Here is a 27,322-nt window from a genome sequence, read left to right on the forward strand (position 1 = left end):
AGGGTTAAACATCGAATGAGCTGCATAGTGCCCCATGGCCCTGTGCACTAATACACTTGAAAGTATGCAAAAGATTGATTTTTGCATCCCTTGGAAATGATTAAAAGTACAGAATCTAAAGTCAGCTTACATTTAATTCTGCTCAGCCACTTATGGGGCAATTTTGTGCTATTTACCTCTCTATGAATTGTGGTGAAATATTTCCTTCTTCATTGGATTTTTTGGGAAAACAAACAAAATATACATTTATGGTATGGCGGTTATAAAGACTAATTGTGAATGTAGTAACTGCTGCATACATTTTGTTTAAAATACTTTCACTAACAAAAGATTAGAGATGAGACTTTTAGAAGAAATATTTGTTCTTTCTTTTTTAATTTTATTTTTCTTGGATATTTTATGTACTTACCCTATCTCCTTTCCCCCTCATCCAAACCCCTTCTGCCCCCACCCTGCTTCTTTGAGGACGCTTCCACTTCCATCCACCCACTCCCACCTCAATGCCCTGGCTTTCCCCTACGGGGGAAACGAGGATTCACAGAACCAAGGGCTTTTCCTCCTGTTGATGCTGGACAAGGCCATCCTCTACTAAATACGTGGCTGGAGTCATGGGTCCCCTCCATGTGTACTAATCAGTTAGTGGATTAGTCCCTGTGAGCTCTGGTGTGGTGTAGTTGGTTGATATTGTTGTTCTTCCAATGGGGTTGCAAACCCCTTCAGCTCCTTCAGTCCTTTCTCTAACTCCTCCATTGGGGTTCCCGTGCTCTGTCCAATGATTAGCTGCAAACATACTCATCTGTTTCAGTAAGGCTCTGGCAGAGGCTCTAAGGAGACATCCATATCTGGCTCCTGTCAGCAAGCACTTCTTGGCATAAGTAATAGTGACTGAGTTTGGTGGCTGCATATGGGATGGATCCCCAGGTGTTGTAGTCTCTGGATGACCTGTTCTTCAGTCCCTGCTTCACTATTTGTCTCTGTAGAGGGCTAATATCCCATATATACAAAGAAGTTAGACTCCAGAAAATCAAATAACCCTATTAAAAATGGGGTACAGAGATAAACAAAGAATTCTCAACTGAGGAATACTAAACGGTTGAGAAACACCTAAAGAAATGTTCAACATCTTTAGTCATCAGGGAAATGCAAATCAAAACAACCCTGAGATTCCACCTCACACCAGTCAGAATGGCTAAAATCAAAAACTCATGTGATGGCAAATGCTGTCGAGGATGTGGAGAAAGAGGAACATTCCTCCATTGTTGGTGGGATTGCAAGCTGGTACAACCACTCTGGAAATCAGTCTGGTGGTTCCTCAGAAAATTGGACATAGTACTACCTGAGGACTTAGCTATACCAATCCTGGGCATATACCCAAAAAATGCTCCAACATATAACAAGGACACATGCTCCACTATGTTCATAGCAGCCTTATTTATAATAGCAGAAGCTGGAAAGAACCCAGATGCCCTTCAACAAAGGAATGGATACAGAAAATGTGGTACATCTACACAATGGTGTACTTCTCAGCTATTAAAAACAATGATTACATGAAATTCTTAGATAAATGTATGGAACTAGAAAATATCATCCTGAGTGAGGTAACCTAGTCCCAAAAGAACACACATGGTATGCACTCACTGATAAGTGGATATTAGCCAAAAAGCTTGGAATACCTAAGAAAAAATTCACAGATCAAACAAAGCTCAAGAAGAAGAAAGATCAAAATATGGATGCTTCAGTCCTTCTTGGATGGGAGAACAGAATACTCACGGGAGGAATTACAGGGACAAAGAGTCTTTGTTCTTTCTATGTGCATACTTTAAAAACTTTGAGGTTATATTATAAACAGCATTTTTGTTCTTTCTGGTACTTCAGTTTACAAAATACATATGAAAATATTCCCCCTTTTTTGGAAAGTAAAGCTGTCTCTTTCCTGGAAGTGTTGTATGTAGATACCGGTTACCATCAGTTTACACTAGCAGGACTAGAGAGGAGTAATATCAACAGCCATGGCTATTTTGTTATTTAAGATAATGTCACTCTGCAGCCCTGACTGGCTGTGAACTCTCATATAGACAGTATGTAGACCAGGCTATCCTTAGATTCACAGACACGCACCTGTCTCTGCATCCCATCCTGGAATTAGAGGCACATGCAACCACAATTTGCCTCCCAATGGTTTTCATTAGCTCAAAATCTGTTGAATATTATGTGAAGAACAAAAGAAGTCACAAGCAGAATCTATTGGCCCTGTTTCCAGATTGTACCAATAATTTTATTTTTAATTGTATTTCCTTACCTTTATTCTTATTTTTACCCCACCTGGTCATCATCAGAGATGATATAATTTAACTAAATTAGTGTTAAGTAGAATACAATGTTTGTGACATGAAATGTTAAAAATTGAAAAGTTAAAAAAAATTGAAAAGTTGGGGGACTAAGAAAATTATGAGAGAAGAAGAGGCATGAATAGGAAATGAGAGGAAGGCCCCCACCTTCATGGGGCTTGACCATGATAGAAAACAGAAGAAAAGCCACTTATAGGAAGAAGAAAAGCAGTGTGCAGATAGATCCAAGGGCAGGGCCATTCCTTGAGTCTTTCTTAAGTATGAGGCTTAGATGGGAAAGATTCAGGATTTAAATTTTAAGAATTAACTCAAACATGTTTGGGAGAATCTTAAATGCTAAACTACAAGGTTTTATCTCCAAATGCAATAGAAAGTTTTGAAAAATTACAAGATAACAGTTCTGCCATCTGGAGAAACAAGTTTGAAGTTAGAAGTCTAAATTCAGACACGATGCCAAGATAGATAGAATTGTATAATTACACACACACTCACAAACACATAGATAGACATATACATACACAGAAGCACATATACATACATATATATATGCACTCACATATATACACAGTTATATAGACATATACATACACACACATACACACTCATATATATCATACATGTCATACATGTCACTGAAGGGAGTATTCATTAAGGGAAGCAATCTAACTTCTTGCAAAATATTTCTGCAGGGTTATTACAAGCCTAGAGACTCAATCCTAACCGAGGAAGAATGAAGCAGAGGGACCAATTAGCAGACTCATAGAATAGTGGAAATTAAGAATAATAAGAGTTAGAGGTGAAATGGTGAAGATTAGATTATAGGGCTTAACCAAAGAAGGTTCAAGAGAAAGATGCTCCTTTAAAAAATGTCTCTGAGAGAGGGTTGTTTATATATGCAGTATATATATATATATATATATATATATATATATATATATATCTCCAAGATTTAGTGCTAATTAATAGATCCTGGAGCTGAGTTCTGGTTCTTTTAAACAAGTCATTCTTTCTGTGACCTGGCTATTGCTTTATTATAGCAAATGCCCTTTTCTCCTTATTATTTCATTACATTGTAACCTTCAGAAGAAAAAGATTTCACAAATGTCATAACTCTTATTTCCCAAAGACCAAAAAGAAAAATCTGCCTTAAAATAGCTAATGAAAGCCTTCTGCTTCCTAGCACATGAAAGACACATGTTAGACCCAGTTCTTTCTTCACTTTGAATTCACCAGGAACTTACTGCTAAATAGATTTTCATCGAGATTGAACGTGAAAGACCTGCAAAGACTTAATTGTCAGCTCTACAGAATTCATAAACATCAAGGTCAATGTGAGATGTAGGTTAATGACACTTGCTTGCAAAGGGCTTCTGGACATAGAGCCACCGTAACCGCAAAGGGCACTGGCAGCTTTTCAACTCCCTTGACTGCTACTTTGTGCTTGTAAAAATATGATTATTATGCTCCAATTAGACATCCTTTTCCTCCGATGGTGTTTTATGTGTATATGCTAGTTAGACTTTTTGCTTGACAATTTTTCTAAAGTATAAGTTTTAATGCAACAAATATTCTTAGAATTCTGATGAATGCCTGCGTCACCAGAAACACCGGTCTCAAGGTTGCTTCTTTCCTGTTTGCTGATGGTACCTTGACATGCTCACTGGATTGTGTAGCCCTGTTGGTTACCTCCTTTAGCCATGTGGTAGTGTGGGAATAATAAGTGCTACTCCACACGCCTTTCTGGTTCCTAGATTTTAAGCCCCAAAACATTGTTTAAGTGTGGCATACTTGGATTTTAATTTTCTCCCCGTCTCGTCTGGCTCAAGACTAACTGCCATGTGATTTTCTTCTTCTTTACTCATGGCTGTATGCCTGCTATGTACTAGATACTATGTTATGTATTTTACGTGTATAGCTAGAGAGCTCATTATTATTGTTGTTGGTTTTCTTATTTCTTGAGTCTAGAAACTTAACTCAGAAAAATTAAAACATTTTAAAGAAGAGACAGTAAGAGACAAAGTGAGTCGTAAGTCTATCACTGGCCGAAGCTTCTTACTCTCTTAGTCACCCTGATATAGTCTTAGTTTTAGGACACAATTTTTGTATTTATTTTTTTTCTTTTAGGATTAATGTCATCTTATTTATCTTAGTTTCATTAGTACACATTCGTTGCACTATTCATGATTGGTTCCCTAGTACATTGTGAACTTTGACCCCATGTATTTCCATTGCTCACTCCTGTCAACTCCTCCAGCGAACCTCCTCCCCAAATGAGTTTCATATTGTTCACCTTGTATTTCCATTTTATTCACATAGATCCTCTGCTTTCCTATTACTTATATAACCTAGAATCCACATGTGATAGAAAACATGCAGCATTTGTTTTTCTGACTTTGAGTTAATAATTTAATATGATGAACTCAAATTCTACCCATTTTCCTACAGAGGGCATAACTTCCCTCTCCTTTATGCCTTGACAAACTGTGCTTATGTTCAGACTCCATTTCTTTGTCTTTTCATCTCTAGGTTTGTAACTTGGCTGTTGTGAATAATGCTGCCACCTTAGAGTCTTTGGAGTATGCCAATGTAGACTCCTTGTGATATATTCCCAGGAGTGAGGTAGCTAGGCTTTATGACGCTTCCACTATTAATTTTGATGGACCTCCTACTGGTTGCCCCAGTTAATATTCCAACCAACTAGTATAAGGATTCTTCACCATCTATACCAGCCCTTCTTGTTGTTGTTTTAGTTATTGTTCTTCTGACAGAGTGAGATGGAATTTCAGTGTAGCTTTGATTTGATTTGTCCGTGGTGACCAAAGATGTTGAATGTGTTTTTGTGTATTTAATAGCCATCTGTACACTACCCAAACACTATACATGGACTGACCCTGGACTCTGACCTCATAGGTAGCAATGAATATCCTAGTAAGAGCACCAGTGGAAGGGGAAGCCATTGGTCCTGCTAAGACTGAACCCCCAGTGAACGTGATTGTTGGGGGGAGGGCAGCAATGGGGGGAGGATGGGGAGGGGAACACCCATACAGAAGGGGGAGGGGTTAGGGGGATGTTGGCCAGGAAACCGGGAAAGTGAATAATAATTGAAATGTAAATAAGAAATACCCAATTTAATAAAGATGGAGGACAAAAAAGAAAGATAGACTCTGTGCAAAATTAAAAAAAATAGCCATCTGTAATTAATTTTTGGTAAAGTATTCGTTTGTTTTTGACCATTTACTAATTGGATTATTTCCTTTTCTGTGTTTAAAGTTTTAGTTCTTGACGTACTCATAGTATGTTATTTTTCATATGTCAGGCTATCATTTCACTGTGTCCTTGTTTTCTTGTTTCCTTTGCTGTGCAGAATCTTCCAAATTTCATCCAATCCTGCTTGCCAATTCTTGAAATTATTTACTTAACTGTCAGAGGTTTTTAGAAATACCTCGCCTATGCCTCTCATCAGCTTTCTGCACTGATGTCAGAACTTCAGTCTTATATGAAAGTCTCTGTTCTATTTTGAGTTGATTTTTGTGGATGATAAGAGATATGGATCTAGTTTCATTCTTCTGCATGTGGATATCCAGCATTCTTTATACCTTTTCTTTTTTCCAGTTCGAGTACTCAAGATCATAGTGGCTGTAGTCATGCGGTTTAATTCTGGGTCCTCTATTTTCTTCTACACATCTTCATGCTAGATTTTCTGCCAGTATCATCATGCTTTTAGTACTATAGATCTATAGTATATTTGAAATTGGGCATTATGATTCTACTGTCAATGTTCCTTTTACTTGGGATTATCTTAACTATTCTGAGTCTTTTGTACTTCCAAGTAAAACTCAGGATTTTTTTTCCTACTTCTGTGAATAATGTCATTGGAAATTTTCTGGAGAGTGCATGAACCTGTGAATCACTTTTGGCAATGTAGGTGTTTTACAATATTAGTTCTGCCATGCTTTGAGCAGGAGAGGTCTTCCCATCTCCTAGTTTCTTCCTTTTCTTTCTTCGTTATTTCTCATGGTATACATCACTCCCTTCCTTAAATGTTTATTCACGGCATTTCTGAAGTTACTATAAATAAACGCCTTCCCTGACCTTATCTCTATATGTTTATTATTGGCATAGAAAAAAAAAACTTTGGATTTTGAATATAGATTTTTGTAGCCTGGTACTTTGTTAAAAGTGTGTGTCAGAGCTAAGAATCTTCGCAATACAGCACATTATGTCCAACACTGAGGGGAAAGTTTAAGAAGTGGTCTCACGTCTTCCTATACAGCATAATACTAAAAACTCTTCAGCATTTTAACAATCACTGTCTGTTTTCAATGACCTATTATTTCTATATGACTAGTTGTTAATTAATGGATTATTTGAAGTATTATAATGAAGTGCTCCATCTGCTTCTTTAAGAACAAATAAGAAACAAAGTGTTCATGTCTAGAATCTACACAAGGAAAATGAGCTTAAAAAAATAGTAATGTGTCATCAATAAAGTTAGGTAGAAGATAGAGGAATAACCAAGGATGACGGAGAGCACCAAGGCTGGCGCAGTCTTGGTAGACAGTGTTCGGTCAAGTATTGCACTACTGTGGCTGAAGGAGCAGCTGCACTTTAAGTTGCTGAAAATTAGAGACTTTGAGAAGCCCTTAAGTTGTTGGCATCTGCTGTTCATTAGGTTTAGGGTGGGGTGGGCACCAGAAAGGCAGATTAATGGAGTTTAAGGAGTTTATTGGAGGGTTATTAACACCATGGGAAAACAGAAAGTAAACACCATGGTGGGAGCTCAGTAGCGTTCAGACTGCAGAACAAGAGACAGACAGTAATGTGGCCTTGGCGAAGAGCATCGGAACTTTTGTGGTAGAAGGAGAAGTCTGCTATTATAGCTCTCTGAAGAGGAGGGAGATCACTCAGAGTCCACAGTCAGACTGGTTCCCAAGCAAGAGGCTGGCAAATGAGAAAAGAGTAGTGTGGCAACAATGATGTCACTCGCTTAACAGTAAGTCGTACTCTTGGATGTTAACTCAGTTCCCAGGTAAGAAATCCATTCTGTCGGGTAGCTAAGGATTCACAGCATGTGTCCCAATGTGGTATCTGTCTGTATCCATGGGAGAAGGCTTGTGCAGAGGGTGGATTCTCACATTAATCATTATATTTCTCTCTAATTTCAGAAGGCACATTATAGGTAAGATCATGAAAGTATACTTTGTCCAAAGGTAGGTAATCATGATGATAAGATTTGTTTTGGAGAAATGCCCAATGAATCAAGATTTATTTAGCCAACAGTCAAAGACATAAGTAGACAGAAGGACAAGGGACAGGGCTTTCCAGTTATCACTTGAGTTGTCATATGCAACATCAAAGAACACAATTAAAAAGTGGATGAAAGCATAGATCTCTCATGAAAACAATTTTTAGTTGATTTAATATTAATTAGAAAAGTCCAACAGTGAAACAGGTGAGCAGAGAGCAGTCACAGCCACACAAATAGAGTAGCTCAAATACACCCAGGATATTGTTTTAGCAAAATTTAGATTATCAGCACTACCAGAGTCAGAGATTACATGGGAAATGAAACATACTTGCAATTCGCTACTGTTAAAAGTATAGACGAATGCAGACTTCTGGCAGATGATTCGGAAATATTCACAATATTTTTAAAGGCATATATATGATCCCTCCACACCATAAAATTATTTTTGCTGCTACTTCAGAACTGTAACTTTGCTACTGTTGTGAATCATAATATGAAACCTTTTTGGAGATAAAGGTTTGTCAATGGGGTCATGACCCACAGGTTGAGAATCTCTGATATAAGGAGTTCTACACCAGCAAGGATACCCTGTCTCTTAAAAAAAAATAGGAAAGAAAATAAACTCTACATCTACATACCTATCCTAAAATACATTTTTAAAAACATAAATCCTCACCATAAAGGAGATTATTAGATAAATTACTGAATATGATGTATCTCGGTATTGGTGACTATAATGAATTCAAAAGAAGTGGATCAATGAAACAAGAACTGTCCAAAGCGTGGTATCAAGTTTAAACATAAACACCAAATTTAATGCTGTCTATATACATTAAATATATATATATATCTTCGTATCTATATCAGCCTATATCACTTTTCAATTCTCAGACAAGGCTATATCTTTCCATGAGGATGTATGAACACACACATACAAATGTAAAATAACATATCAAATTAAAACATTTAACTGTGGTGAGTCATTGAAAGGGTATATAAACAGGACAACCATACAAGCCTACAAGCTCTGTATTTTCAGAACATCTTTTGGCCAGATGAATATAAGAATTGTTGAGGGAAAAACAGAAGTGAAAGGGAAGCCAATTTAAAAGGAATGCAGCAGTGATCCAGAGGTTTGGTTCTGTTTGTGTTTTTAAAGCCATGCGATGTTAGTAGGAAAGGGTAACAAGGAAAGCAGAACACTGGTGAGGAGGTGAGATAGAGCAGACTCAGTGGAAGACCGCCGACGGATACAAGTCATAAAGATGAAGGACCCTCCACTGTCCTCACCTTTCCCCCACAGCGTTTGGCTCAGTCACCACATCCACTAACTGAGACAAATGCAGTGGACTTGTAGAGTGGGAAGATGTGGGTAGAATGGGAACCTGTGAGAGTCGTAGGCCCTTGACAGTGGGGGTATAGAAGACATACTGCCAACCTATTTTCTTCTGAATTTTTACTTTCCCCCTTGAAAAATATTCTCTTCCATCTTGAAGAGGCCAGTGGCAAATTAGTTAAATCTAAACATAATAGATTTCCATAATTCCTTGTCAAGTTTCTAGATTCTGAAATAACTAACCCAGAGAGCATCTCCACAAACCTGTTACCATCATGGGGCAAGCATGTCAGCATCCTGCACTAGAGCTTGCTCCTCTGCCTTCTCTCCATCCCAGCCAATGCCTTCCCTACCAGTGTACTCAGGTCCCTCTGGAGACTATTGTCTGTCAGGATGGTCAAAGATTGCACGGACGAGCTTGTGTTCTCTGAGTCAGCAGTAATGTTGGCCATGAGATTGAATTCAAGGTCCTAGAGCTTCAGTTTTAAGATCCGTTTCGGGCATAGCACTTCTTTTTCTGAGTTCAGAGCATACATCTTTAAAGTGTAAGTTTAGTTTGGGGGGGACACAGATAGATCTCTGAAGATTTCCGACATCGTTATTTTTGCTTTTGTTTTCTTTAACTGGGGAACCTGAAAAGAAAGTAAAGAAAATTTTAGCAAGACTCATATAAACAAAATAGAAATAAACAACTGAGTTAAAGATGCTTCCTACCATAAAGATGTCGCTTCTGTCTCTGACCCGCAGAAAAGAGCGACGACACAGCGTTCTTCTTTTTTTTTTTTTTTTTTTTTTTTTTTTTTCCGGTGTACATAGGCCGTTATTTAAGAGTGACTTAGGGATTGGCAGAAGAGAAAATAAGGAATATTTCTCAGTGCTATCCACCCAGCAGGCTTTGGTTGGGCTTATTCACTTTTTTTTTTTTTTAACTTGAGTATTTCTTATATACATTTCAAGTGTTATTCCCTTTCCCGGTTTCCGGGCAAACATCCCCCTCCCCCCTCCCCTTCCTTATGGGTGTTCCCCTCCCAACCCTCCCCCCATTGCCGCCCTCCCCCCAACAGTCTAGTTCACTGGGGGTTCAGTCTTAGCAGGACCCAGGGCTTCCCCTTCCTCTGGTGCTCTTACTAGGATATTTATTGCTACCTATGAGGTCAGAGTCCAGGGTCAGTCCATGTATAGACTTTAGGTAGTGGCTTAGTCCCTGGAAGCTCTGGTTGCTTGACATTGTTGTACATATGGGGTCTCGAGCCCCTTCAAGCTCTTCTAGTTCTTTCTCTGATTCCTTCAACGGGGGTCCCGATCTCAGTTCAGTGGATTGCTGCTGGCATTCGTCTCTGTGTTTGCTGAATTCTGGCACAGCGTTCTTCTTAAAGTGGTTTATTCAGGAACCTTTCTTTCCGCATGCAAGCAGGAATCTTTCTTTTCTTCTCTCTCCTCAGCCCCCAGCACACTCCCTTATATCCTCCCTCAACTCTGCCTCCTCAGTCCAGACTGCGTAATCTCAGTTCATAGGTCCACATCACATGGCCTGATCTTGTGTCATGGTGCGCCTGCGCAGCTCTCACAATGGACGTGGCTAGTTTCCGGTGTGTGAGGAAGTCAGGTGCTAGACATGAGGCTTAGCTGCAGTCCCAGGCGCCATCTTGGGACTGCCGCCACACCCGTTCTTCACATAAAGACCTATTCACAACTGAACAGGGAATTCTCTTTCGCAGAGTGAAGAATACATGCTCTTGTTTCTTGAGGTTTCTTTTTTCTTTTTCTTTCTCTGCTTTGTATTTACTGGACAGCTAAATGGCAGACACTAAGCTCAGCTTTGACCCCAGGTGTATGAAATTAAAGTATTCCACCACCTTGATAAAACAGAGGGGAACGTAAGGAGGAAGGAGGGAGGAAGAGAGAGAGAGAAAGAGAAAGAGAGAACACGAACTTGGGTGGGGTGAAGTGGGGAGGATCTTGGAGGAGTTTGGAAGAAACAAACCATGATCAAAATATATGTATGAACTAAAAGGGGATATCAACCTGGAGCTTTGATCGAACGCTGCGATGTGGCCGTCTTTTCATTCATGTTGAGATAAGACGACAGATTTGTAACATTCCAGGTAGGAGGCTGGTGCCTGAACTAGTGACCAGATTCTGAAATACCGGCTTATAGAACCGCAGCATAGTCTAGAGCTGCCCACTGATGCATGTGAAATCGATTACGATTTCTAAGTCTGAACAAAAGTCCTCATAGTGTGTGGACAGTTGGTGAGAAGACCAGAAATCGTAGGGGACAAACAAGAATGCATGCTTCCAGGTAGGGTCAAGGTGAATGATGGAAACCTGCAGATAGCTGTGGCTTTACGGGATAAAGATTGTGTCTCTCAAACTCAAGCATTCCAGGTGAGAACAGCCTGATAGGGTGAGATGGCTTCATAGTCCTCAGAGACGCAGACTGCTTCTGCTTCCCGTGTAACTGCCTGCAGCATGAAGGAGAGCAGCACCAAAGCCCATTCGGAACAGCTTCATCCCACATCTTCATCCAAATGCACAGAGAAACAGAAAGTAAACACTGGTTTTATTCTAACAAGAAAAAAAAAGCCTTAAAAACCATGTTTTCCATAAAGTGAACAATATTGAGGCATCTTCCATCTCTAACACTGTGAAGTCTGCAGCAAGAGGTCAGAAGCTTCCCTCGGTTTTCAAGGACTGCTCCTTTTGAGAGAGAAAAAAAAATGCTCAGAAAACTGAAACATTTTCTGCCTTAAGACTCGGTTTAAAGGCTGGTGTGGTGGTTCACTTTAATACCAGCCCCCAGGAGGCAGAGGCCTGCAGATCTCCGTAACATGGATGCAGACTGGACTACGTAGGGAGTTCAAGGTCAGCCAGAGCTATATAGTGAGACCCTGTCTCAAAAGAAAAAAAATACAAAGACTGAGCTTTTTATTTTATTAATTTTTAAAAATCTGTGCCTTTATGGAAAGTTTTGAATCAATCTCTCTCCTCTCTCTCTCTCTCTCTCTCTCTCTCTCTCTCACACACACACACACACACACACACCTTTGTCTTTTATGAAGTCTCTCATTGATGCATGCCACTAACTCAAGCATCTATGCTTCCTTCAGTTTTTATCCCTTTACTTCTAATATGTATCCTGACAACAGCCTTTTGTATAAGCACAGTTTCCTAGATCATAGCTCAGTTCATACTTAAGTACATACTCCTCTCTGAGAATCTCTCTAGACTCGGAGTTTGTGATTACACTCGAACAATGCTGTCATTTGCTCTCCCCTTCTTCCCACTACCTTATCTCTTTAGTCATCGACATCCACTGCAGTGGAGATGAAATTTGAAGGCACACTGATCTAAATCTTTCTAATTAGGCTGCACTTGTTCATAACGTCTCAGTCCTGTACCCAGGTTACCCTGGAGTTATGTGCACCCAATTAAGGCACATTCAATTTGAGATCTATATGCCTTTGAGTATGAATGGTAAGTCTCCATAATTGAGTTTGATCCAGCTGTTCATTCAGCTGAGGTGAATGAAGTCTTCTGGGGCACTAAAGTACCATTTAGTAAATTACCTCATCCAACACACTAAATTCGCCTCACATGGGTGAACAGCTTCCTCCCAGAGAGTAGTTTCTTCTCCCCATTTCTGCACTGGCACAACCTTATTGATGCTTTGGGGTCATTTGTATGACTCAGTACCTACCCACCAACCCAGACAACAAAGCTGAACCATTTTGTGTGAGATCACACGTACAAGTCCAAGGAGAAAGGAGAGAGATGATTATTTTGCTTTTTGTTATCAAATAGAAAAAGAAAGCATCACGATACTCTACACTTTGAAACTGTAAAAAAAAATAAAAGATGGTTGAAAACTTCACCAAAGTACAAAAAAAATTATTTGATTCCTTAATTTTTTTTCAGTGAACAAGCATCATTTTTAAAACTTCAGCGCAATAATATATCTCCCCCCCAAAAAATGAGTTTATCTAATAGCAGTGAAATGGAATGGAATACTTAGAAAGCAATGTATTTTACTTGTAAATATAAAGGTTTACTCACTTAACTCAGTTCTATTATACAATGAATTATTAACACTACAGATATTTGTGGGTTCTGTTCTTGAAAACGAGTTGTTTTCATGGAGCCACGGGTTGTTAAGTAATGCTTAGAAAGTAGTTGGGTGCCCAGAGACCATGCAAAACTAAAATGCAGGCAGACATCTTCCAATGGTTTCCTGTCCACATATATCAGAGCCGTTTCTGTCACACTGTCGCTGTGCTCGAGAGACTGTAACTGCTCACATCTTCTCCCGAACATTTCGGCAAGCCATCCAGAGTCAGATCCAAGCCAGCCTTTGAAGAGCGATACCAAGCATGATTGAAACGTGAATCAGGATCTACAGATGTAGTCAGAAAGTGTGCTGCCATTAGCTTTGAAGAGAGCAGAGAATTTCAACGGGAACATTTCCCATATGGAGTAACGCCTGCCAGTTTCCCCCTCACTTTCTCTTCACAGAAATCTCCTCTAGCAGGACTCTTTCCAAACAGGATGTACTTACTTGGAGCCCCAGTTTGAATTCAGCCTACTGGGATTTCAAGGATCGCCCACTGGCAAGCATACTGGCACATCAAGAAGGAGCAAAGATGGGGGAGGGGGATAGCAGGGAGTGGAGGTGGAGGGTGGGGTGAAGACAGCGTGCCCAGCAAATATGGCTGAGAATCCTGAGGCTCGGGCTTTTTTGTGTCTGTTTCCACTTCCTCGTTTCTCTTAAAGGAATGAACCGTTAGCTCAGATTGGATCAGAAAATTAAATTAATATAACCCTCAGTGGTATCGAGCCCTAAAATAGATAGCTACAATAAAACTTTTAAAATGCATTAAACTATGCAATATCTGACTCTTTTCAAGTCTATTTCACATTATGGTCTTAGATGAAGCAGAGACTGACACACTATTGTTCCTTGTCTGCCGAGCACATGCAGGGGTTCAACTTCAGACTTCCATCTAGAGTGAGGCCGCTGGCGGGGAGGGGGTATAAGGTCATAAAGATCATTCAGCCCCTTCCCGCAGAGACTAGAATGTCTGCTACTGTGCCTCCCCTTTTGTCTCATAGGAATGCTTTTCAGTCAAAACATTTCCCCTTCCTCTTATACGCACAAATGAGAGAGGGCCCATCTGCAAAGCAAAGAGACATGCAGGCCGTGTGTGTGTGTGTGTGTGTGTGTGTGTGTGTGTGTGTGTGTGTGTGTGTAGGCATGAAAGTGTGACTTCCTGTCCCCTTCTCAGTCTGGGAATAAAGGAACAACACATGAGCTTGCAAGTGTGGCTTCATATCATATTTCCTGTGACCCCAGTGATATTCTAACTTGGCCGACCTGTTACATGAATTTGTTATTTGACCTTTAAAAATCGATATCAAATCACCAGTTAACAACGCCACAAAGAACGCAGGCAAGTTTCGTAAGTCCCGTTTGGACAATCGCCTGTACAGTCCAATGCTTCATGCCTTATATCATGCCAGGGTCTGTTTGAAATATAAAAATGAGGAGCTTCTGCAAATAATGTAAGTCATGTCGTGAACAAGAAATAACTCTCCTACGATATAAATAAAATGTAATCCTTGCAAGTGAAATTAAGAAAATCACTAACAATGGAGGTAAGCGAGGCCGTATGTGGACTATTATTCTGTGCCAGGTCTCTTATAAATACTGTGTCAAATAATTGTCTTCATTGTACAGTATTCCCTACATAGTATCAAAAGGAAAATTGAGGCTTAGGGAGTTTAATTGGCTTGCATGAAATTGTGCAGCGAACAGTGCCATAACAAAGCCGTGGCAACAGATACCTCTAGCATCAGGATGTGCACTTATCCCAGAGGGAACGTGAAGCTTCACACGGACGAAAAGTGGAAAAATTGAAACCCTCTTTGAAGAGGGAGTGTTCTCACCTCCTCTCTGGACTGCCAGGCCAAGGGGAGGTATTCACTTTGTAGAAGGGACAGCCAACGCATGCAAATAACAGGCAGCACTGGAGTAAAACAGGTAGGATTTGAAGCAATCCAAATGCCCCAAGTTTGTACCCAACCTCAAGAATGTGAGAGGGAATGGAGGTGTTTAAAACCCAGAAGTGTGAAGATTCCGTGTCAGCATTAGAACCCTGCAGAGGCGTAGGCAAGTGTCCGGAAACAAACTCCATATGCAGACCTCAAGCTGACAATGTCTAGCTGGGAAAGCAGACATGGACTTGATGCTGTCAGGGCACTGCCATAATGGTCCCAGCCTGTCACACACATGCCCGGACAAAAAGTCCTCATGGACTCATTTGGTCCTACTCTCTGTTGGCTGTTACAATTGTTATGATGATGACGGTGTCCCCCGAGCATTTCAAAGTCAGTCCAGTGCTCAGCATCATGATATGCTGTTCATCCTGCACCCATCTCGGCCCTATACATGCCAACTCACTACTGTCTACCATGAGATACCCACTGCCACAGCAATAATGTAAGTAGAGACATTTTGTCTTTCAAGCTTCGTATACTGGAACAGCCATGTCCTGCCTGTAACAATAGAGTAGAGATGAGCAGTGGTGACCAGTCTGATTCTCCACCTCTTTTGAAGGGTACAGCGTCTTAGAGTTTCCATTGCTATGAAGAGACACCATGACCAAGCCAACTCTTATAAAGAACAACATGCACTTGAGGCTGACTTACAGGTTCAGAGGTTTCAGTCCATTATCAAGATAGGAAGCATGGCAGTGCCCAGGCCGACATGGTGCTAGAGAAGCTGAGAGTTCTATATCCTGATCCAACTGTAGCCAAGAAAGACTTTCTACTGGGCAGATAGGAGGTGGACCATAAAGCCCATCCTCACAGTGACACCCTTCCTCCAAGAAGGCCACATCTACTCCAACAAGGCCACATCTCCTACTAGTGCCAATCCCTTGGCCAAGCATATTCACACCACCACACACAAGGACAAACACAGCCTGTCTCCTTAACTCTTATCTACTGTGCTAAATTTGTATGCCCTGTGGTACTAAAGTAGAAGACAAACACACAGTTCATAAATATTAAAGCATAGAACACTTCGGCTACCAAGCTAAAGAGTCTGGGCTTGGTCCCTTACATGTGGTAACTTCTGTTAAACAACTCCTTAGCACCTGAGGTATAAAAGTACCTTTTAAATGGATGTGTAGATTAACACTGCAGGAGGGGAGGTAGGAGTTGAGGACTGGGAGGGGAAGAGGAAGAGGAAACCATGGTCAGGGTGTAAAATCAGCAAAATGTTACTGAGTGGTCAAGATGGGTCTTCAAGAGTGACAAAATTCACTTCAAGAGTGACATAATTTAAATACTATGGCCCATTTTTCTCATTCTAAGAGGACAAATAAAAGATTACTTTATTTTCACAAAAGAAAAAAACAAAAACAAAAATCCTGTGAGCCCAGAAAGCAACCGCTGGCTAGGGATATGTTGATGAAGACATCATGGGAGCCACGTGCTTTCCTGATTCATCCATCTCGGCATTGCTTCTCAGGTTGCTTCTTAGAACTTCACAAATTTGAGAACCAAAGTCTCTCCCTCGGTCCTGAACAATAGCTTTTTCCTGAGCATTTAAAGTAGAAAAGCAGAACGCTCACTAAACTCTGATAATTATGCATATTTGGAGGCTATGTACATTATTAAAGCACACACAGCTCCAAGAGCTCTAACAGAGAAAAGTCAGTCTTTTGTCTCTACAAAGTCAAACTGCCTTTGGACTATTTATACAAAGATGATTTTAATTCGGCTTGATAAATATTACATTGAGCAAGCCCCGGGGACTGGGTGTGTGGAAGACAACACCTGATTGACCCACTCATCCCTGTCCTCGTTTTGAGATGTATACATTCTTGTGTGTGTGTGTGTGTGTGTGTGTGTGTGTGTGTGTGTGTGTGTGTGTGTACCTGAGTTACCCTCTGTGTACCTCAGGTTTGCAGAAGCTCTCAGAGACCTCTAGAAATCATGTTATAATTGGTTATGAACTGTGCGATGTGTGTGCTGAGAACCAAACATGGATCCTCTGCAAGAACAGTGTGTTTTCTTAACCTTAGAGCCATCTCTCCAGCCCCTTCGCCCTATTATTCAGGGATCACAGCTCAGTGAGGAAGACAAATGTGTAAGCCAGAGGCACCAGTCACCCGTCATAGACTGAAATCATCCCGGAGACATGTGCCATTTGGTTTTTAAAACATTTTCTAAACATTTGGATTCATTCTTAGTCAGAACTTTTACCCTCAGTTCATCTAAATGCCTTTGTCACAAGCTGATTTATTTACTGCACCTGGCAAAGTCCTAAGGCATCTGAGATTGGCACCAAAAAAAGTGAACAATAAACACTGTATCTATGGTGATGTTGTGTCTCTGTTACAGTATTTCAGATTAAGGAGGCACAGAGGCTTGAGTAGAGTGAATTCTTGCCAGATGTGCTTAAGCACACTCTAACAAAAGAGGGATGCCTGCAAAAGCCAGAAGGGTCTTCCAGAGAAGAAGTTTGGAAAGTGGGAGCTCTGGGTCCTGGGAGTCAGAAGGAGACGGCAAAAGAAAAAATGTTCACCCTGTACTCACTGAATACTTTCCATGAACAGAGCTATCTCAAATATACTTCTTCATTAAAGAAAAAAAAAACAATGCATTCATCATTACTGGCTTTGGACACGGCAAGCTTTGTTATTCTGCTTAGTTCACCTATGAGCATTTATTTACTCAGGGTACTGATCTGGTAATTAACTTCCCTTGACCTACTAAGTGCAAATATAAGTACAACCACTAGACAGAAACCCATTCAAGTCAGCAGATGAAATGGAAACTTAAGTAAACAGATTATTTCAGCATAGAGGAAGCATGATAGGTTAGTCTGACCCAATTTTATCACATTATCATTAAGAACACTGAGGCATTTAAATGTTGTCTTTTAAAATAATATATCTATATGTATACTTATATAATGTCTATAAAATATTTTACATTTTTCAAGAAGAATTTTAAACAACTTCAATGTCTTCTCATTCTCTTTATTGGTGAAAAAAATTAAACAAATGGTAACAGTTGTCATTATATCATTTAAAAGTAACTGAGGAAAGATGAAAATTTATTTTAAAGTCACTGAACAAAAACCGAAATGATATCTCTGCCCTTTTTGTTCCAATACTGGATTGTGAGTTATTAAAAATTACCAAGATGAGATACATCTAAAAGTTATTTTACTGTGACTTGAGGATTAAAACAGTCAAGAGTTAAATAATATCACCTCTATTTTTAATTTTATAATATTTTAAAGCATCTGTATTGAGGTTAGGTGTACAACTATAGAGAAAACATGCCAACTTTTAATTGCAATAGTATTTCCATGTGTATCGATTTATCCAATAGACCAAATTTTGTGATTGTAACTTTTGCTTATAGAACCATTTTCCGAAAGCAATAGGGTCACAAAAATATTTTTCTTATTTAATTAGAACTGAAAACCAGAATCTATGCTTTAATAGATATTTGCTGAATGTATGAATAGGTCAGAGAATCAACAAGAGGAGAGATGAGTAGGTCACTCCATTATTTTGTTTTTTTTTTGTTTTTTGCATAACTTTGTTTATTGTATGTATATTCAATTCAATTTATATTTTAGATGACCTTGATTTTGGAAGCTTAGTTAAATTCACTTATCATTAGTAATAATTTTAAAATGATTTTTTTCTTTTTATTTATTCTTCTCTCACACAATACTTCCCAACTGCACTTTGCCCTCCTTTCATTTCTCCCAGTCCCACCCCTCTGCCTCCCTGGTCTACCCCAGATCCACTGCTCCTCCATTTCTCTTCAGAAAAAAGCAGGCCTTCCAGTTGCCAGGCAAACAGCATAACTAGATGCAGTTAGATGAGGCACAGGCTGTTATATCAAGACTGAGTGGGGCAACCTAGTAGGAGGTAAAGGGTCCCAAGAGCAGGTTAAAGAGTCAGAGACGCCCCAACTCTGACTGTTAGGGATCCCATAAAACCCCAAGCTAAACAGCTAACACATATGCAGAGGACCTAGAGCAGACCCATTCAGGCTCCAGGATTGCCACTTCAGTCTCTGAGCCCCATGAGCCCAGCTTAGTTGATTCTGTGGGCCATGTTCTTGTAGTTTCCTCAACCCCTCCAGCTCCTTCTTACCTATCTTCAGCAGGTTCCCTGAGCTCAGCCTAATGTTTTGCTGTGTATCTCTGCTCCTGTGAGCTGTAGGAGGAAACCTCTCAATGACCATTGGGCTAGGCACCAATCTATGAGTATAGAAAAATATCATTAGAAAGCTCGTCATAGACTTTTTTTTTCCTTTTTCTCTTTTTCTTTTTGTTTGCTCGTTTTTGGTTTGGGGGATGTGTGGAGGGTTGTTGTTGCTGATATTGTTGTTGGGGGTTTTCTGGTCTTGTTTGTTTATTTGTTTGCTTATGTTGTTTTGGCTTTACCCTGGGTCTCTGGGTTATCCAGCTTCCTGTTCCTGCCCATCTAGACAGTGTCAGACTTAGGGTCTCTCTGGTGGCATGGGCCTCAAGTTAGATCAGTCATTGGGTCGTCCACTCTCACAAGTTCTGGGCCACCATTGCCTCAGCTCATCTTACAAGCAAGACAAATTGTGGGTCAAAGGTTGTATGTTTTTGGCTGGATTGATGTTCCAGTCCTACTCTTGGAAGCCTTGCCTGGTTAAGGGATGTGACCTGTTCAGGTTCCTGGTCCTCTACTATTAGGAGTTCTCACTAGGGTGACCCAGACCCAGAAACAAACAAACAAAAAAAACCCCAAAATGGTATGTACTAGCTTATAAGTGAATATTTAACTGTTAAATAAAGGATAATCACACTACAATACACAGACCCAGAGAGATTAAGTAACAATGAGGGCTCTAGGGAAGGCATATGGATGTCCCTGACTAAATAAAAATCACCTCCCTTCCAAGAAATTTAGAAATCAACTTGGCATGCAAGTTCTTTAGATTCGAGGAAGGTACTTGCCCAAAGAGGAATTATGTCACTTCCAATTAACATTCTTTATACCACTTACTCAACTTCCTTTAATTGAAACTATCCTCTGTATGCCTTTTGATTACAGTTACAGGAGACCAGACTGGCTGGTCTCAAGGGCTACAAGAAGGCATAAAGCATTCTATGTTAAGATGTATATTGGCTGAGCATCTCGGGCTTCATTTATCCCATCAGTGAGGGAGCCAAATCAAAGGTCTCTATGGCCTAAGTTTACATTCTGTGCTGCAGAGAAAGAGCTCTTCTTCCTGGGTAGTGATCAGAAACCTTGAGCTCAGTCCCCTTCCTGATTACAGAAATTTAGGGACTATTTTCTCATACATGAATATATATATATAATCTTCCTTCTCTTAGAGAACGTAAGTAAATTATTGTGAAAACACAAGCTTCAGAAGTAATAAAGAAATGTTTATGGAGTCTACTAAAGAAAGAACTAGTGTAACTGGAGAGAGGAGGGTTAGTAGAGAGTCTTGAGCATTGAGAAGTGAGTGTGCCTCTGAAATCAATAGCATTGGAATAGCATTTGGCGTAACTGGACCATTTTCATATTGAAGATATTCTAAATACAGAAAAAGAGCACGGTCACTAGACCAAAGCCTAACTATAGAGTAGCATCTATAAGGCAGCTACAGGGTGAGGAGTGGATCCCTCCTGATATGCACACACTCTCTCTTCAGAGCTTCTAATGTAGATTAGTCCCATCAGCAAATATCATTGAGCTACTAGTGTCTTCTGCATATACTAAGCTCATTCTAAAATACAGAATATATAGTCGTGTGTGGTATTGCACACTTTTAATCCCAGCACTGAAGAGGCAGAAGCCAATTTAGATCAAAGAAAGTAAAGAAGGAATCAGAAAAAGAACTGGAAGAGCTTGAAGGGGCTCGAGACCCCATATGTACAACAATGCCAAGCAACCAGAGCTTCCAGGGACTAAGCCACTATCTAAAGACTATACATAGACTGACCCTGGACTCTGACCTCATAGGTAGCAATGAATATCCTAGTAAGAGCACCAGTGGAAGGGGAAGCCCTTGGTCCTGCTAAGACTGAACCCCCAGTGAACTAGATTGTTGGGGGGAGGGTGGCAATGGGGGGAGGATGGGGAGAGGAACACCCATGAAGAAGGGGAGGGGGAGGGATTAGGGGGATGTTTGCCTGGAAACCGGGAAAGGGAATAACACTCGAAATGTATATAAGAAATACTCAAGTTAATAAAAAAAAGAGTGAAATAAAACTTTTTGAAATGGTATTTATTTTTGTATTGGTGCTACAAACTTAGTAATTTAAGTTCTGACTACATTCAGTTTGTTTTGACAGTGTAATATAATATTAGAAATACACAGTGGTATAAAATACTAATTATTTGCAACTGATAGTAGTGAATCCTTATTTTTAATATTTGCATGTGTGCTCTTTTCTCTTTGTATCCAATTATATGATCCTTCCTTGTCCTAATATAAGAAATAAGATGAATTCATGAAGGTATGGGCACTCCAACTGTGTTTGCCCCATTGTGTATTTATTATGTTTTCTAATGTATAATTACATTACATGTGTATATATTGTATTTATAATGTATATACATTGTTGAGACTACCTATAGAGAAGTAACAAAGTCTACTATACTCACTTCAAAGCCCTGATCGAATTATTTGTCTTTGAAAGAAAGTATTTCCCCAACACTTTGGCATTTACCCCTCACTCATTATCAAAAGAAGTCTCCAAAATTCCCTGGTTTTACACCACCTCTAACAATAAAATGTTTGAGCAACCCTTCTAAGGAGTAGTACTAAGAGTATATTTTGTTTTTGTATTTGGAGCTAATAGAAAAAACATTCAAAATGGGCATACATCTATAAAAATACATACATAAGAACTGTCTGGCCCTGAGTTCCTTCTGCCCATTTCCCTGCACTCTGAAGCACCAACCATGCTGTTTTGAAAACATTTACAAAAGGAGACTCACTATTGAAGAAGCCTCGTTAGAGGGGTACCAGATAGAAACCAGCAAACTGACCTTCCTAAAGCCGGGTACATGAGGATGTGTTTCTTAAATGAATTCTAGGCGGCTTGTCTTTAATTCAGACAGCACGATGGATTTCTACACATAGATCCTCATGGTTACTTGCAAAATTCCACCTAACAAATCCCTATGAAGTAGCTGTATCACAAAAGACTAGATTAGAAGGGACATTGTATTGTTTGACTTGTTAGCATCAAAGATAAATGAACTGGCATATAGTGTTTAAAAATGGATTTTTATTTTCTAAATATTTTCTAAAGTCCTTATTTTCTTAAAGATTTGTGAATGTACATAGAAGGAGGAGTCATAAAATTTTATCAATGTTGTTTTTACTTTACTTTCTTTCTAAAGCAGATTTATGGTGATGGTACAATGTTGACATCATAGCGCTGGCTATCACTGCTTTAACTGAATCCTAAAACTGAGTCCTGTGAGGTAGCAGGCATTACCACTTTCATTTTAGAAAGAAGGGGAAGCTCAGCATTCTCTGTCATTGTGTGTTATGTTTACACAAACACCAAGTGACACCCAATATTTAATGCAACGCTATTCAAGAGCCATAGGGGCAATATCAACTTAGAAACGGGGTTTTGTCTCAGAGTTTGCATCAAATATGCTTTAATTGTTGAAAATGGTTATTCTGCAGGCCAGCTAACTTTCAGACATAGAAACATAACTTTGAGTTCTGCTATGGAGTCAGATATCAGAATGCAGGGCATTTCAATGTCTCTTTGTAGCCTCAGTACATAACCTAGTAGACAGCAACCTTTTATTTTTGAGAATTTCATACGTGAGTATTGTATCACATCATGTCTACTCTCTGTCTCCCGATTCAACTCCTCTACTCTACACCCTAAGTCCTTCTCTAATTCATGACCTCCTCCTCCTCTTTAATTACAGAGAGAGAGAGAGAGAGAGAGAGAGAGAGAGAGAAAGAGAAACACACTTGCAAGCAAGCACACACACTACACACACACACATACATAATGCATGCATGCTCACAAAACCTGCTGAGTCCATTTAATGGAAACTGACCGGTTAGGATCCATAACTTACTAGAAAGTCTGCCCTGGAGAAGGCTGTCTTACTCTTCCGCAAACAAAGCCTTTAGTTCATCACCTAGGAGTGGCCTCCTTTGAGCTTTTCCTTTCCATGTAAGCATGTCAGTCGGTGGAGTCATTATGCAGGTCTAACTTAGGTGATTGTATTTTGAAATTTCTTTTTTTTTCTTTCCTCAGTGTCTTGAAGTTCTTATTGTACAGATCTTTTACTTGCTTGGTTAAAGTCACACCGAGGTACTTTATATTATTTGGGTCTATTATGAAGGGTGTCGTTTCCCTAATTTCTTTCTCGGCTTGTTTCTCTTTTGTATAGAGGAAGGCAACTGATTTATTTGAGTTAATTTTATACCCAGCCACTTTGCTGAAGTTGTTTATCAGCTTTAGTAGTTCTCTGGTGGAACTTTTGGGATCACTTAAATATACTATCATGTCATCTGCAAATAGTGATATTTTGACCTCTTCTTTTCCGATCTGTATCCCCTTGATCTCCTTTTGTTGTCTGATTGCTCTGGCTAGAACTTCAAGAACTATATTGAATAAGTAGGGAGAGAGTGGGCAGCCTTGTCTAGTCCCTGATTTTAGTGGGATTGCTTCAAGTTTCTCTCCATTTAGTTTAATGTTAGCAACTGGTTTGCTGTATATGGCTTTTACTATGTTTAGGTATGGGCCTTGAATTCCTATTCTTTCCAGGACTTTTATCATGGAGGGGTGTTGAATTTTGTCAAATGCTTTCTCAGCATCTAATGAAATGATCATGTGGTTCTGTTCTTTCAGTTTGTTTATATAATGGATCACATTGATGGTTTTCCGTATATTAAACCATCCCTGCATGCCTGGGATGAAGCCTACTTGATCATGGTGGATGATTGTTTTGATGTGCTCTTGAATTCGGTTTGCCAGAATTTTATTGAGTATTTTTGCGTCGATATTCATGAGGGAAATTGGTCTGAAGTTCTCTTTCTTTGTTGTGTCTTTGTGTGGTTTAGGTATAAGAGTAATTGTGGCTTCATAGAAGGAATTCGGTAGGGCTGCATCTGTTTCAATTTTGTGGAATAGTTTGGATAATATTGGTATGAGGTCTTCTATGAAGGTTTGATAGAATTCTGCACTAAACCCGTCTGGACCTGGGCTCTTTTTGGTTGGGAGACCTTTAATGACTACTTCTATTTCCTTAGGAGTTATGGGGTTGTTTAACTGGTTTATCTGTTCCTGATTTAACTTCGATACCTGGTATCTGTCTAGGAAATTGTCCATTTCCTGAAGGTTTTCAAGTTTTGTTGAATATAGGTTTTTATAGTAAGATCTGATGATTTTTTGAATTTCCTCTGAATCTGTAGTTATGTCTCCCTTTTCATTTCTGATTTTGTTAATTTGGACGCACTCTCTGTGTCCTCTCGTTAGTCTGGCTAAGGGTTTATCTATCTTGTTGATTTTCTCAAAGAACCAACTTTTGGTTCTGTTGATTCTTTCTATGGTCCTTTTTGTTTCTACTTGGTTGATTTCAGCTCTGAGTTTGATTATTTCCTGCCTTCTACTCCTCCTGGGTGTATTTGCTTCTTTTTGTTCTAGAGCTTTTAGGTGTGCTGTCAAGCTGCTGACATATGCTCTTTCCTGTTTCTTTCTGCAGGCACTCAGCGCTATGAGTTTTCCTCTTAGCACAGCTTTCATTGTGTCCCATAAGTTTGGGTATGTTGTACCTTCATTTTCATTAAATTCTAAAAAGTTTTTAATTTCTTTCTTTATTTCTTCCTTGACCAGGTTATCATTGAGTAGAGCATTGTTCAATTTCCACATATATGTGGGCATTCTTCCCTTATTGTTATTGAAGACCAGTTTTAGGCCGTGGTGGTCCGATAGCACGCATGGGATTATTTCTATCTTTCTGTACCTGTTGAGGCCCGTTTTTTGACCAATTATATGGTCAATTTTGGAGAAAGTACCATGGGGAGCTGAGAAGAAGGTATATCCTTTTGCTTTAGGATAGAATGTTCTATAAATATCCATTAAGTCCATTTGGCTCATGACTTCTCTTAGTCTGTCTACGTCTCTGTTTAATTTCTGTTTCCATGATCTGTCCATTGATGAAAGTGGGGTGTTGAAATCTCCCACTATTATTGTGTGAGGTGCAATGTGTGTTTTGAGCTTTAGTAAGGTTTCTTTTACGTATGTAGGTGCCCTTGTATTTGGGGCATAGATATTTAGGATTGAGAGTTCATCTTGGTGGATTTTTCCTTTGATGAATGTGAAGTGTCCTTCCTTATCTTTTTTGATGACTTTTAGTTGGAAATTGATATTATTTGATATTAGAATGGCTACTCCAGCTTGCTTCTTCTGACCATTTGCTTGGAAAGTTGTTTTCCAGCCTTTCACTCTGAGGTAGTGTCTGTCTTTGTCTCTGAGGTGTGTTTCCTGTAGGCAGCAGAATGCAGGGTCCTCATTGCGTATCCAGTTTGTTAATCTATGTCTTTTTATTGGGGAGTTGAGGCCATTGATATTGAGAGATATTAAGGAATAGTGATTATTGCTTCCCGTTATATTCATATTTGGATGTGAGGTTATGTTTGTGTGCTTTCATTCTCTTTGTTTTGTTGCCAAGACGATTAGTTTCTTGCTTCTTCTAGGGTATAGCTTGCCTCCTTATGTTGGGCTTTACCATTTATTATCCTTTGTAGTGCTGGATTTGTAGAAAGATATTGTGTAAATTTGGTTTTGTCATGAAATATCTTGGTTTCTCCATCAATGTTAATTGAGAGTTTTGCTGGATACAGTAACCTGGGCTGGCATTTGTATTCTCTTAGGGTCTGTATGACATCAGTCCAGGATCTTCTGGCCTTCATAGTTTCTGGCGAGAAGTCTGGTGTGATTCTGATAGGTCTGCCTTTATATGTTACTTGACCTTTTTCCCTTACTGCTTTTAATATTCTTTCTTTATTTTGTGCGTTTGGTGTTTTGACAATTATGTGACGGGAGGTGTTTCTTTTCTGGTCCAATCTATTTGGAGTTCTGTAGGCTTCTTGTATGTCTATGGGTATCTCTTTTTTTAGGTTAGGGAAGTTTTCTTCTATGATTTTCTTGAAGATATTTACTGTTCCTTTGAGCTGGGAGTCTTCACTCTCTTCTATACCTATTATCCTTAGGTTTGATCTTCTCATTGAGTCCTGGATTTCCTGTATGTTTTGGACCAGTAGCTTTTTCCGCTTTACATTATCTTTGACAGTTGAGTCAATGATTTCTATGGAATCTTCTGCTCCTGAGATTCTCTCTTCCATCTCTTGTATTCTGTTGGTGAAGCTTGTATCTACAGCTCCTTGTCTCTTCTTTTGGTTTTCTATATCCAGGGTTGTTTCCATGTGTTCTTTCTTGATTGCTTCTATTTCCATTTTTCATTCCTTCAACTGTTTGATTGTGTTTTCCTGGAATTCTTTCAGGGATTTTTGTGATTCCTCTCTGTAGGCTTCTACTTGTTTATTAATGTTTTCCTGTGTTTCCCTAAGTGTGTTCATGTCTTTCTTGAAGTCCTCCAGCATCATGATCAAATATGATTTTGAAACTAGATCTTGCTTTTCTGGTGTGTTTGGATATTCCATGTTTGTTTTGGTGGGAGAATTGGGCTCCGATGATGGCATGTAGTCTTGGTTTCTGTTGCTTGGGTTCCTGCGCTTGCCTCTCGCCATCAGATTATCTCTAGTGTTACTTTGTTCTGCTATTTCTGACAGTGGCTAGACTGTCCTATAAGCCTGTGTGTCAGGAGTGCTGTAGACCTGTTTTCCTCTCTTTCAGTCAGTTATGGGGACAGAGTGTTCTGCTTTCGGGCGTGTAGTTTTTCCTCTCTACAGGTCTTCAGCTGTTCCTGTGGGCCTGTGTCTTGAGTTCACCAGGCAGCTTTCTTGCAGCAGAAAATTTGGTCTTACCTGTGGTCCCGAGGCTCAAGTTTGCTCGTGGGGTGCTGCCCAAGGGCTCTCTGCAGCGGCAGCAACCAGGAAGACCTGTGCCGCCCCTTCCAGGAGCTTCAGTGCACCAGGGTTCCAGATGGTCTTTGGCTTTTTCCTCTGGCGTCTGAGATGTGTGTGCAGAGAGCAGTCTCTTCTGGTTTCCCAGGCTTGTCTGCCTCTCTGAAGGTTTAGCTCTCCCTCCCATGGGATTTGGGTGCAGAGAACTGTTTATCCGGTCTGTTTCCTTCAGGTTCCGGCGGTGTCTCAGGCAGGGGTCCTGCCGCTCCTGGGCCCTCCCCCACGGGAGCCCAGAGGCCTTATACA

The 27,322-nt window shown here is 39.8% G+C and overlaps 1 protein-coding gene and 1 long non-coding RNA gene across 5 annotated transcripts in view; one reads left to right on the top strand and one right to left on the bottom strand.

Annotated features, from left to right (window-relative positions):
* The window catches only part of Epha6 (Eph receptor A6), a 951,337-nt gene that overhangs the window by 715,423 nt on the left and 208,592 nt on the right, over positions 1–27,322 (top strand). The gene's annotated exons all lie outside the window — the stretch shown is intronic.
* LOC134480984 (uncharacterized) lies at positions 5,874–10,988 on the bottom strand. 2 transcript variants are annotated; one of them, XR_010056097.1, is made up of 3 exons: positions 10,079–10,988; positions 9,647–9,766; positions 5,874–9,564 (listed from the first exon to the last, which is right to left on the bottom strand). It is a non-coding gene; the product is annotated as an uncharacterized LOC134480984 (long non-coding RNA). The 2 variants fall into 2 exon arrangements; XR_010056096.1 differs by having other exon boundaries at positions 9,647–10,988.

Source organism: Rattus norvegicus, chromosome 11, assembly GCF_036323735.1.
Source record: "Rattus norvegicus strain BN/NHsdMcwi chromosome 11, GRCr8, whole genome shotgun sequence".
Taxonomy (NCBI): Eukaryota; Metazoa; Chordata; class Mammalia; order Rodentia; family Muridae; genus Rattus; species Rattus norvegicus.